This window comes from Nicotiana tomentosiformis, chromosome 12 (genome assembly GCF_000390325.3).
Source record: "Nicotiana tomentosiformis chromosome 12, ASM39032v3, whole genome shotgun sequence".
Lineage (NCBI taxonomy): Eukaryota > Viridiplantae > Streptophyta > Magnoliopsida > Solanales > Solanaceae > Nicotiana > Nicotiana tomentosiformis.
Window position 1 is genome coordinate 55,477,414 of NC_090823.1, and position 14,322 is coordinate 55,491,735.

The 14,322-nt window shown below is 39.0% G+C and overlaps 1 long non-coding RNA gene across 1 annotated transcript; it reads left to right on the plus strand.

Moving 5' to 3' along the window:
• Window positions 1-11,882: 11,882 nt before the first annotated feature.
• On the plus strand, window positions 11,883-13,634 carry LOC104093667 (uncharacterized). The gene is made up of 3 exons (XR_685701.3): window positions 11,883-12,167; window positions 12,664-12,721; window positions 13,431-13,634. It is a non-coding gene; the product is annotated as an uncharacterized lncRNA (long non-coding RNA).
• The last annotated feature ends 688 nt before the right edge of the window (window positions 13,635-14,322 follow it).

Below are 14,322 nucleotides of genomic sequence, written 5' to 3' on the forward strand. Positions count from 1 at the left end.
GATTAGCACATGGTCGGAATTCTCAAATCCTGTGGTGTAATATTCTTAAGATTGATTATGGCTACGTCTTCTAATGGTGAGCAATCTCCTTTGCTTGACCTGGCACGATTTGTATCAGTTGCACCAAGGGGATTTTTCATTGCACCTGGGAGAGATTTCTTTGAAATTACTTGATAAGGATTGTTCGCAACTCAAAGGGGGTTCTTTAGAGGTTGGTCTGGTGTTTTTTCACCACCAGGCGGTGGGGAATTTTTCATCTTTCCGGCTCATTGCTACTGTTCTCTATGGTCGCCTGTACGGAGATAAATTTGCAGCTCGTGAACTTATGACAGCAAGTTTCTGGGATTAGTCTAGACAATGATGTTTATGAATTCTTTATACATTTCAGAGTATTTTAGTCCTAATTTCTTATTATTGTGCTTTTTTAAATTGTTAAATTGCTTAATTGATTAGCTAATGTTGGCTTTCCTAGCAAGCGGATGTTAGGCGCCATCACGGCCCCGTGGTTATGATTTTGGGTCGTGAAAATATTTGTGCTGTATTTTTTTATGGCCTCTTCAGATTATGATAGTAAATATTACTTGACCAATCTCGCCACTACTTCGCCGAAGTTAGTTTGATACTTGCTTGTCACGAATCAAAACCCTCACTTGTCGTGATAGTGCCTAACTCACTTGCTAGGCAAGCCAATCATAAAGCAATAATCAAATATGATAACGAAATACATGATATATAAGTATAAGAGTCAAATATCATAAATAAAGATTGCATCAATACATAAATCCTCCAGAATTGATAATACAAAGTCATGAGCTCTATAACAAGAATACAAGCCTGGTAATATAAAATACCGTCTAAACAAAAATAGTTAAGGAAGATAGGAAGAGACGCCAGAGACTATGATCGGGAAGTAGCTCTGCCTCGTCTCAACAGCACCACAACAATAACCAACACAGCTTTCAGTTAGGTCGCACACCTGGATCTGCACAATTAAGTGCAGAGTGTAGTATGTGTAAAACCAACTTTATGTACTCCATAAGTATTATGACTAACCTCGGTGAGGTAGTGGAAAAAATTTCAAATGATACTAATGTGATAAATTTGTACAACTTATGAACACATATGAATATGAAGTAACAATACCAGAATCTATGCATGACTGTAGATAAAGTCCATGGTGCACAAAGAGAAGATATGCACAAACATCAAATAGAATAATAGTTCAGCATAATGTAAATAGATAAGACAAATTACGCATAAAGAGTCATATAGAGAAGATATGTAGTGTGTATCATTTCAACAACAAAAGCGGCATATAGAGAAGATATGCATAAAAAGACATGCATACAAGTACGGATCTTGCACATATAATAGATATACAATAAAAATCATGTATACATCCAAGAAATTTGCATATAAAGAAGATACACAAAACCCCAACACTGATCAGTTTTCCACAATTGCGTGCATGTCATTAATGAGAAACATGAGAGAATGACCCTAGGGTGATGTATTCTTATCCATACGCTACACATATAACTCACCTGCCATAATCAAAATAGCCACACTGACAACTCACGTGCCATAGTCAACTCAACTCACGCGGACAACTCACGTGTAGTCAAACCAGTCCATAACATGGAAAGCATATACACGAATACATGTAAACAGTCAATGGATATAAAATCACATACTTCTAGATTGATAAAATAGCTTACTAAAGTATATGCATGTGTGAAGTATACAAGTACAACTTAATTAGGAGGATACGCCACACAACAGTGAGTATCAAGTTCAAACAAAACAAGTCTACACATGATCTCTAGCATGATTCACAAGGTTACGTATTCATACAAACATAATAATCAAGATAGCGAGAATCACAATATCCAAACAAGGCATAACATAGCCTATGGTTTACCCCGAACATGGATAAACCCAGTGCACGCACATGAGATCAACCCCTCACATGTAAGCAACCCTTAGCATCTAGCCAACATCAATAATTCAAGAAACTTGACCATCAACCAAGTCTAGGCAAGATACTTATCTCAAACGAGCATAGTCAATACTCCAAAAATATCATAGCATGTGAATCGACCTTTGTACGACTCAAATCAAGTCAAATAACACACCACGGTGCCAAAAAATGCTAAAGAAAATAATTACGGAGCAAGGTTCGATCTGTAATTATAAACACAAAGAGTTTACTCAAGTCAAATTTGTCCACAACCATCCCCGCAAGTCATAAAATAGTAAAAGCACATACGGGTAGTGTTATATAAGGGAACAATGATCTAGAAAGAAAAATGACCGGTTGGGTCGTTACATTCTCCACTGATGACGTCCAAATTCACTACTAAAAAATAAATAAAAACGAACGCATGCAATATAATATACCCAACTATGAGTCGGGGTCGAATCCCACAGAGAGCAATATGTAGGAGATTAGGCGTATACAAGAATTATCACTTATTATGCTAAGCCAAATACTAATAAAGGTGTTGAGAAAATAATTATAACTAAATACGCAAATATAAACTAACCTAGAAAGCAAGTAAAATGATCAATGGCTACAAGCATGGATACACGGGGAATTACACTCAAGTAAGATTCAATGTATTTCACGATTTTACAAATATGAGCGAATTTATATTAATTAGCCTCGGGTAATAATTGTTTATTAGCTTCTTCCGAAAACTAACTAGACTTCCTAATTGAATTATATCTAAAACAGTTAAGAGGTTAGGCACACCCGATTATGGATACAAATAGTTCAATCATATCCCTAGGTAGAATCTATATAGTGAGGGTTAATGCATCAAGTTCTTGTCAATTAATCTTTCCCAACCCCAATTTACCTTTGTCGAGATTAATTGGAAGTTAATGGGAGAGTCCTAGGGTTAGCTAATCATTTGGAAACATTAAAGAATATGAATAATTAAAGAAACACTAACTCACTTCAATATTAATAAAAACCATTCAATACATAAGCACAACAAGATATTTAATCCACACTTTAAATATGAATATCCCCATAAATAACATTCAAGTGCTGGAAAAAGTACTACACACTTAGATATTCAATACAAAGTAAGGAAATAAAAGAATGAGTATAAATGGGTAAGAAATTCTCAACCAAATGAGTATGAAAAAATGAGTATAAATATGTGTCAAACCCTAGCTCTCAAGCTAGTTTCTCTTAGTCAAGAGACTGAAAATTAACTAAAGATATCTGCCCAAATGAGCTAGGCTATGTATTAAAGGGTTTGAGGCTAAAAAATGCATAATTGCAGAAGCGCCTAGAACGGAAGCGCGATCTTCGCATTTGCGAACCTTGACTTTTCTGTTGATTATCGCATTTGCGATGAAGGATTTCGCATTTGCAAAAGTTGACTATCTGGTTTTACTTCGCATTTGCGGCCCTCATTTTGCATTTGCGAACATTGTTTGACATAGTTGACTTCACAATTGAAATTCACATGTTCGCATTTGCGAACATTGACTGGCGTGGTTGACTTTGAAATTGCGAGCTCCTGCTCGCATTTGCGACACCTGAGGCCAAATTCCAAGTTTATGCTTTTAAGCCCCTTTTTGACTTGTTTTCGCTTGGTTTCTTCCCGATCACTACTAAATCACATAATACCTGTAAAATAGAAGTAAACGATATTAAACGCACTATTTTATCAATCAAACGTAGAAAAAATATAAGATTAAAGACGAGATAAGTTGGTAAAATTCTAACTTATCATCCACCTCTTAAACAAGCGTTCATCCTCAAACGGGTTTAGATTAACACATGGAGTTTCGAATAAGTGTTGATATCTTCTCCACGTGTCCTCCTCAGTCTCCCAAGTCACCTTCTCAACTAGTTGACCCCTCCACTGGACCTTCATTGCTGAAAACGTCTTTGACTTCAACTTGTGAGACTACCTGTCAACAATAGCAATTGGCTCTTCCTCATAACCCAAGCTCTCATCTAGCTGAACTGTGTTGAAGTATAACATATGGGACCTATCGGCATGCAACCTCTGGAGCATAGACAAGTGAAATACCGAATAAACACCCGATAGACTAGGAGGCAAAGCAAGATTGTATGCAATCTCTCCAACTCGCTCCAACACCTCGAATGGACCGAAGAACCTCAGGCTCAACTTGTCCCTTTTCCCGAACCTTATGATACCCTTTATCGGCGAGACATTCAAGAGTACCTTCTTGCTACCATGAATGACAAATCATGCACTTTCTGATCCACGTAACTCTTCTGCCTAGACTAAGCTGTGCGAAGTTGCTCCTCGATCAACCTTACCTTATTTAAGGCATCCTTTACCAAATCAGTACCATATAACCTAGCCTCGCTGAGCTCAAACCAACTGATGAGGGAATGATATTATCGACCATAAAAAGCCTCAAATGGACCTATCTCGATGCTGGATTGATAGCTATTTTTATAAGCAACGTCCACCAACGGTAAGAATCGATCTTATTGCCCTTCAAAATCAATCACACAAGCTCTAAGCATATCCTCTAGAATCTAAACTGTCCGCTCCGACTGTCCGTCGGTCTGCGGATGAAAGGCCATGATGAGCTCCACCTGGGTACCCAACTAACTTTGTACTTCTCTCCAGAAATGCGAAGTTAACTGATTGCCTCTATCTGAAATAATGGAAATAGGCATGCCATGCAACCAGACGAACTTCTGAATGTAAATCTGGGCCAACCTTTCTGAAGTGTATGTAGTCATCACCGCAATAATGACCCAAACAACATCAAATTTACTCCATGTCAAACCAACCACAAAATCCATAGTAATGCGCTCCCACTTCCACTGCAGTAAAACCATCTGCTGAAGTAAGCAACCAGGCCTCTGGTTGTTGTACTTAACCTGTTGGCAATTAAACATCTCATCACATACTCAACTATGTCCTTCTTTATCCGCTGCCACTAGTAATGCTGCCTCAAGTCACGATACATCTTCGTGGCACCTGGATGAATAGAATAATGCGACATGTGGGCCTTCTCTAGAATCGTCTCCCTCAGGCTATCAACATTAAGAACACATAAGCGACCCTGGAATCGTAGAACACCATGATCACCGATAGTAGCCTACTTGGCAACACCCGTAGCACCGACCGACAAGTGCGGATCATCATACTGACGAGCCTTGATCTGCTCGAATAAAGAAGAATGAGACACAACACAGACAAGAACCCGACTGCGCTTTAAAATATCGAGCCTCACAAGTTGGTTGGCTAAGTACACAATGTCCAAATCGAATGGCCTCTCCTCTGCTGAAATGAATGCCAAACTACCCATATTCTCGAACTTTCTTCTTAATGCATACGAAACCACATTCGCCTCGCCCGAATGGTAATATCTTAATCCTTTAGTAACTCAAGCCACTTTCGCTACCTCAGATTAAGATCCCAATGCTTAAACAAATGTTGCATATTGTCGTGATCGGTGTAGACCTCGCACGACACCACATTAAGATAATGCCTACATATCTTGAGAGCATGAACTATCGCAGCCAACTCCAAATCATGCACAGGGTAATTCTTCTCCTGAGGCTTCAACTGACATGAAGCATATGCAATAACTCGCCCCTGCTGCATCAACACACAGCCCAAACCAACACATTAAGCATCGCAATACACAGTATACATCCCTAAACCAGAGGGAAAAACCAATATAGGTGTTGTAGTCAATGTGATCTTGAGCTTCTGAAAGCTCACCACACAATTGTCGGACCATCTAAACTAGGCACCCTTCTGGGTAAATCTAGTCAAAGGAGCTACAATGCATGAGAAGCCCTCCACATATCGACAATAATAACCTGGTAGCCCCAAGAAACCCTTAATTTCGGTCACTATAGTGGGATGAGGCCACCTCTGAACTTCCTCAATCTTCCTGGGATCCACCTTTATACCCTCGCCTGATACCACATGCCCCGACAAAGTGACAAAATTTAACCAGAACTCAAACTTGTAGAACTTAGCATAAAGCTTGTTCCCGCAAGGTCTGAAGCACTATCCTTAAATGCTGCTTGTGCTCCTCCATACTACGCGAGTAGATCAATATGTCATCAATGAAAACAATGACAACTAAATCAAGATATATCCTAAACATCTGATTCATCAAATCCATAAACGTCATCGGGGCGTTAGTCAAGCTGAAGGACATCACTAGAAATTTATAGTGACCATACCTAGTTCGGAAAGCCGTCTTTGAAATATTTGAAGCAAGAATCCTCGACTGATGATAACCAGATCTCAAGTAGATCGTCGAGAAGATTCTAGCACCCTGTAGCTGAATAAAGAAATCAATAATGCATGGTAACAGGTACTTATTCTTGATGTTGACTTTGTTCAGCTGGCGGTAATCAATGCACGACCGCATACTCCCATCATTCTTCTTCACAAATAATACTGGTGTACCCCAAAGGGACACACTCGGCCGAATGAACCCTTTCTTGAGAAACTCCTAAAGCTTCTCCTTCAACAGTCTCAACTTCACTGGAGCCATACGATAAAGCGGAATAGAGATAGGTTAGGTGCCTAGTGCCAAATCAATGCCGAAATCGATATGACGATCTGGTGGCATGCGTGGTAGATCAACAGGAAATACATCAAAAAACTCACGCACCAAGGGCACTAAATCAATTGTGGGAGTCTCTATAGCAGTATCTTGAACAAATTCCAGATATGCTAAACAACTCTTCTTGACCTTATATTGAGCCTTCAAGTAAGAGATATCCCAACTGGATGTACTAAAAGATTAGCCTCTCCACTCCAACCTAAGTAACTCTGGCATCTCCAAGGTAACAGTATTGGCATGGAAATCAAGAATGACATTGTACAGAGACAACCAATTCATGCACAGAATGACCTAAAAGTTGGTCGTATCAAAAAACAAAAGATACGCTCTGGTCTCATAATCATAGAAAATCACAACACAAGACAAGTAAACTGGATCCACAATAACAAAATCACCCACTTGCATGGAGACATATACAGGAACACCCAAGGACTCACGAGATTCATCCTGATAAGGAGCAAATAGAGAAGAGACATAGGAAAAAGTGTAACACCCAGAAAAATTTTGAAGAACTTAAGTGTAAAGCCCGGTAAAATTTGCAAAGAAAATAATGTTTCATGGTACCGGACTAGGATTACGTGTTTAAGGATTGTATAAATGTTGCCACGGCTTGGACCTTTTGGGTTGAACAATGCACAGGAAAGTAAAGGAAATATTTTGGCGGAAAAGTGCATTTCTGCGGTCCATTATGCGACCGCAAAACCTGTTCTGGAGCTTCATTTTTGGGTTTTTAAAACCCGACTCTATTTCATTAAATACACTCTTTGGGTCATTTTTTAGGTATAATCTGATATTTTAGATTGAGAGAGAGTGCCCTAGAGTGAGAAGGTGTTCCTCTATAATTGATTCTTCAATTCTTGCTCAAGTGTTGAAAGATTAAAGAGGGAAACTCACTAGGTTTTCATCCAAGAGGTAAGATTCTACACCCTAACCCTCAATTTCGAATTTTGTCTAGAAATGGGTAATAAGCTAGATAATTTCCGGGCAAGAGGGTTGTTTATTTTACATGCATGTGTTATCATAGGGTGTAGAAAGATTGTTGAGCTAAAAATGGTAAAGATTGGGTTGTGGGATGATGGAATCCTCCATAAAAGGACCTTGAACCTTAATCCACACTTAGTGTTTGATAAAATGCTCAAACGAGCTGAGACCATAAATATCTTCCTAATTATTGTTCGATTTTGTTATGTCTCAAATAGATTGGGATTGCTAGAATTTCCGGAACGTTGTAGTAATTTAAGGAAAGATCAATTGAGGTATGTTGGATAAACTTTCTCTCTTGGAATTGGATTCCATAATGTTTCTGTGCGTTTCAAAGTATGGGTTGCGTATTAAAATGTGGTGGCTTGAATCGTATTTCAAATGAAAGCTAGTATGCCAAATTGCGTGAGAAAATCTCAATATTCTTAAGACTCTAAATTGCTCATATGTGTACCTAAAGTCTTGATTGGGAATGTCTTATTGTTGATAACCTATAAAGATGGTTGGAAGTGAAATCAGTAAATTGGGAATATAAAGTGTGGCAAATGTGCCAATAGTGCAAGTTATACTTGTGACCAATGGTGCCATTGACTTCGACAATATAATCGGCTAAAAGTTTATGAACTCAAGTGATGCCCATATGTGGCTGTTTTAGCTAATGCTATGCTTTGTAAGAAATTTTCAATGTGTTTTGCATTCTTACATATTCGTGAGTGGAAAATGTGTATGATTTTAACTTGTACTTCGATTGCCAATCATTTTACTCCATTTTTTGGAAAGAAATCAATTGTGTTTAAAAGTCTTCATTACTAATGAATTTAAAGTTGTGATTTCCGAAATATTCTACTTGTTGATAATTATGATGATGATCTATGAAAGAGAAGTAATGAAAGTGTGGAATATGAAATACGGCCATTGCGCCATGAATAAAGAATCATACGTATGGCCAAGGAAGCCAATGAAATAATAATGTTGTAAGTGGTTGAAAGTACGGATTAGGTGATATGTGGTGTGAAAGGTTATGAGATGTACGTATTTGTATTTTTGTTTCCAATGTGTTATGAAGCGCATATGTATAATGTGTTATGAAACCCTATGTACGGTCTATGAAACGCATAGCTATAATGTGTTATGAAACCCTATGGACGGTCTATGAAACACATAGGTATATTGTGTTATAAAAATCCTGTGGACGGTCTATGAAACGCATAGATACATTATGTTATAAAGTACATTGTGTTATGAAATCCTATGGACGGTCTATGAAACGCATAGGTACATTGTGTTATGAAATCCTGTGGACGGTCTATGAAACACATAGGTACATTGTGTTATGAAGTACATTGTGTTATGAAATCCTATGGACGATCTATGAAATGCATCGGTACATTGTGTTATGAAATCCTGTGAACGGTCTATGAAATGCCTAGGTACATTGTGTTATGAAATCCTGCGGACGGTTTATGAAACGCATAGGTACATTGTGTGATGAAATCTTGTGGACGGTCTATGAAACGCATAGGTACATTTTGTTATGAAATCCTATGGACGGTCTATGAAACGCATAGGTACATTGTGTTATGAGGTACATTATGTTATGAAATCCTGTGGACGGTCAATGAAATGCATAGGTATATTGTGTTATGAAATACTATGGACAGTCTATGAACGCATAGGTACATTGTGATATGAAATCTTGTGGACGGTCTATGAATGCATAGGTGCATTGTGTCATGAAATCCAATATGATATGAAATCCTGTGGACGGTCTATGAAACGCATAGGTGCATTGTGTATAAGAGGTATAGATATACGGTCTATGAAACGCATAAGTGTATAATATGATATGTGAACACTAAGGACGGTCTAATAAGACACATTATTAATGCAGACAATAGGTGCCCCCTTTTGTTTTCCTTGTTTGTACAGGTTGTTTCAATTACATTATATTATGTGTTCCACATATAGATCATATGGGCATTCTATTTTGAAAGAGGATTTCTAGCTATACATACTAGTGTTATTCGACAGTACTAACGTCCCTTTTGCCGGGGGCGCTGCATCTTTAATGGATGCAGGTGGTTCTACAACAGGTGGCATTGATCAGTGATAGCAGTACACTCCTATCAGCCGATTTGGTAAGCCCCACTTTATTTCGGGGTCATGTATCTTTTGTTTCTCATGTACTTTGTGGTTGAGGTATAGCTGGGGCCTTGTTGTCGGCATTTTCATATTACTCTTCAGTTGAACTTAGAGGCTCCGTGGAAAGGTTGTGGGTGTTATTTGATGTTGGGAATTGGATTAGAACTGTTGGTATTTTGCAACATATTTTTCATTAAATTTATAAACTCGTACTATTTTGGAAATATTGAATTATGCTGTTAATGGGAATGAAATGGAAGCGGTTAATGAAATCTCTTCAGTACTTGATTAACAGAGTGCATCTCCTCTTTATTCACGAATGAATTTGGGTAGAATGAAATCTAACAAGCTTGCTCAGTCGGGTTCACTCGGTTGAGCGCCGGTCGCGCTCCACGATTTTGGGGCGTGACAAAAAGTATACCCTAGATTGAATGGTACAGAAGCATCCTTATGGAAAGAAGAAATAATCCATATGATCTCAGCATCTGAAGCTACTACATCTAGTCTGGTTATGAAGGCATAGAATAAAGTCGGAGTGCCACCTGGCTGGCCTCCACCTCTAAGGTGACCTCTACCCATGCCCTCTACCTCTACCCATGCCCTCTGCCCTCGACCGTGGTTGTTGATATGCTCGATCGTACGAGCTATCTCAACAACCTAATGGTAAGGTGTCCTCATCTCTTCCTCTCGGGCCATAGACACCTAAATCCCATAGTGCAAGCGGGTAATAAACATCCATACTCTCTCTGAATCTGTGGGAAGTATGATAACTGCATGATGAGGTAACTCGTAAAATCTCATCGCATAATTGGTCATGGACATCTGACCTTACTAGAGCTGCTCGAACTGACCCCTAACTCTCCCTCTACTAGGGTGGAATATACCTCACCAATAAGAGAAGTGTGAACTGGTCCCAAGTCAAGGGGGTGAACCTGCTGGCTTGCTTTGAAGATAAGACCGTCACCATCTGTGGGCCTTCTGCTTTAGCTGAAATGCAGTAAACTCCACCCCATGGGACTCCACTACCCCCATGTTATGCAGCATTTCCCTGCAATGTTCAATGAAATCCTAGGGGTCCTCTGAATGCTCACCACTAAAGATAGGAGGATGAAGCCTAGTCCATCTGTCCAACCGCTTCTGCTCCTCAATGGTCACAGGCGGTCTAGTCTCCGCTCTAACAGCTGCAACCAACTGAACTCGCGTGCAGTGCACTTGGGGTCTGTTTCACAGCAGTGGCGTGCCTGGGAGCATGGACGGTAGGGGTCTCTGCTCCCCCTCCCGCCTAAAGATATGGCTGGATCTGCTAGGAATAGTCCGGCCTGAGTCATAGAATTTGTGAACCGCAGCATACGGCCCGTGACCTCCTGAAATTCTGATGTGGTCATAAAGTCTGCTGGGTTTGGCTCATCTGTAGGAACATCATCCTGCTCCTCAATAACAGGATCCTCCATCAGATACACTAGTGGTACTACAACAGCTATTCTAGGACGCCTTCGTCCTCTAGCAGGAGTTGTGGCCATCCCTCGGCCTCTACCTCTAACTCTGATGGCTGGGGAAGGAGCCCCTCTGCCACTGGGTACTGCCGTTGTGCGCGTTCTCACCATCTGTTAGAGAATAAGAGAAAGACACTTAGCATAACATCACTTATCATAACACCCTATAGCCTCTCAAAGATAAGTACGGACGTATTCGCACCGATACTCAAGACTCTGCTAGGCATGCTCATAACTCGTGAGACCTATGTGAACCTTGTGCTATGATACCAAGTTGTCATGACCCAATTCCTACCATAGGTTGTGATGGCGTCCAACGTTGCTGTTAGGCAGCCAATGTGGAATCATCAACTTAATTATCTATTTTTATACTTTTAAAATCTTGGGTTTCATTAAATAAATGAAGTTAAGTGAAGGTGTAATACTCTATAAATTTGGATTAGTTATGGTAAGTCCGATCGGGATGAGTATGGTTGGAAACAATTGTTTTAGAATCAAAACCGAGAGTTATGTGCATAAAATTCAATAGAATTGACTAAGTTTATGGGATGTCTATCTTATAGCCTTAGAAAGTGCAAGGCCAAGAAAACTCACGGCCATAAATAGTGCAAGGCCATAAAAACTCACGGCCATAGATAGTGCAAGGCCATAAAAACTCAGCGCCCCATACAGTGAAAGGCACTATCTAGGGCATCAACCTCAGCGCCCTAGACAGTGCAAGGCACTGTAGTTTCGGTACATCTGATGGCGCCTTGTACAGTTATTTTGGTGCATCTCATGATGCCTCACGCCGGTGATAATTATCCGATCTACTTTTAATTTCTCTTCAATTTTTGGGACGCGTACACTTATTTAAACCCTACTGCATTCCCTAAAACCCCAAACACATACATTTGATCTAGAAAGGGGAGCTCTCAAGAATCCAACTTCCCCAGGGTCCCTCGATCATCGAAGGTAAGTTCTAATGATGATTTTAAGTTAATTTTGATTCTCCAACACTTTATTAATATGGGTAAATACTTCCACTCATTAGATATACGATCGAGACACCATTTTTAGAAAGGAAACCCTAGAACACGAATTCAAGAGACGTGAACTTAGAAAAGGTAATATTTCTACTCCCTAATAATTTATAACTATGAATTGATAAGTTTTTGGGAGAATAGGGAATAGGTCTTATAAAGAGAACCATAAGAACTATGCTAGGATTTTGGATTGTTAAATTATGATTGTTGTAAACATTTGGGCGATGAGAAATGGTGTTTGCTACATCTATTTGGGATTGTAGAAAAACCTAGAAGTAGTAGAATTTAGAACTTGGTGAAGAAAAGACCAATTACTAAGGTCTATGATGCTTTACACCCATAAGGTCTTTGATAAATTTCCTAAGTTACTCAAACAGGAGCATCGGTGCTAATATTGGTTCCTGTTGAAATATCTATTGATATAGATTATCGTCGAAAGAGGCGACGAACATCATGACACTCTTACAAAGGGCCAGAGCTAAGGTATGTGAGGCTAACTCTCTTTACATTTGGGAAAGTTTATGATTCTCCCTACGTCCCATTATTTATGTCAGTTACGAGTTTTTTCAGAAAGTAATTATGTCTTACTTCCATGAATTGTTGTAGAACTTCTATTCTCTAGATGGAATAGTTTCATAATCGTTCAATCTCATATGAGTTTCAGTATTACAGATTCATGTAACATAATATAGTTTAGTATTTTAGTATCATATATTACAGAATGATTCTCCATTCATAATTCTATATTCCTGAATATTGAATACCTGTATTTGGACCTGAAGCCGCATTTAATGCATTATGCATCTTTGGGCCTGAGGCCGCAGTTTATGCTTTATGCATTTTTGGGCCTGAGGCTGCAGTTACGTATACGTATACTTGGTCCCGAGGCCGTAGTTTGTTCACATATATATTGGGCCTGAGACTGTAGTTTATTTATTCAGATATATAGGCGGTTCATCATTTAGAAGAGGGAGTATTCATATCCTTATTTCCTTTATTCAGTTAAGTTATCAGTTATCATTTTAGTTTCAGTTTCAACAATTATCATTTCAGTTATCAATTATCAATTCTCAGTTATCAGCTCAGTATCAGTTTCAGCATTTATATTTCTTTCTTTCGGTTGCTTTACATACAAGTGCAATTCAAATATGTTGATGCCCCTTTTGCTTGGTGCTTGCATCTCACGATGCAGGTAATGATTTAAAGGTTGACGACTCAGAGCGCTAGGATTCTTGTTCCAGCTATTTGGTGAGCCCCAGTTATTTCGGGGCATTATCATTCATTTATAGTCTTCAGTATTTTTAGAGTCAGTGTTTTCAGTACTTTATTAGAGGCTTCATAGACTAGAGTAACAGTTGGACAGAGTCACAAGCTTTTCATGTTAATCAATGTTGACTACAAGTATGTTTCAAACTTGTATTAGTGTTTCCACACTTTGATTTATATCATTCATACTTTCAGTATATCAGCATGAGTTAGTTTATTTTCCGCATTCAGTATGTTATGATATTACATGTTGATTCAGCTAGCCAGTTGGTTCGCTCGGCCATATGTAGTCAGGCACCGAGTGTCGTGTTACGTCCAGGCCCAGGTTCGAGGCGTGATAAAGCTTGGTATCAGAGCACTAGGTTCAAGTGTCCTAGGGAGTCTATGAAGTTGTGTCCAATGGAGTTTCCTTTATATGTGTGCCGGCCATGAATATAAATGGTTAACTACCAATACATTCAGGATTGCCTCATTTCTTTCTACTCTAGATCGTGCCATGAATCTTAGAGCATTAGGTAATATTCTCTTCTTATCGAGTTCCAAACGTATCGAATACCCAAGCGACGAGCAAGAAAAAACCCAAGGTCCTATAGATGATGATTGCCCATTGGGGTATAATTATGACGTACATGTTGGTAACAAATAAGAATTGGGAGGATGTTGAAAGTGGGATACAATCGATAGTAGTACATATTAGAGCATAACCTTATTAGAACATACACAAGAAGTTATCATATTTTATGGTTATCAGTTTACCTCAGTAAGCAGTTATATAGTTTTTCAGTTAGCAGGTTTATGGTTATTCAGTATGCCAGTTA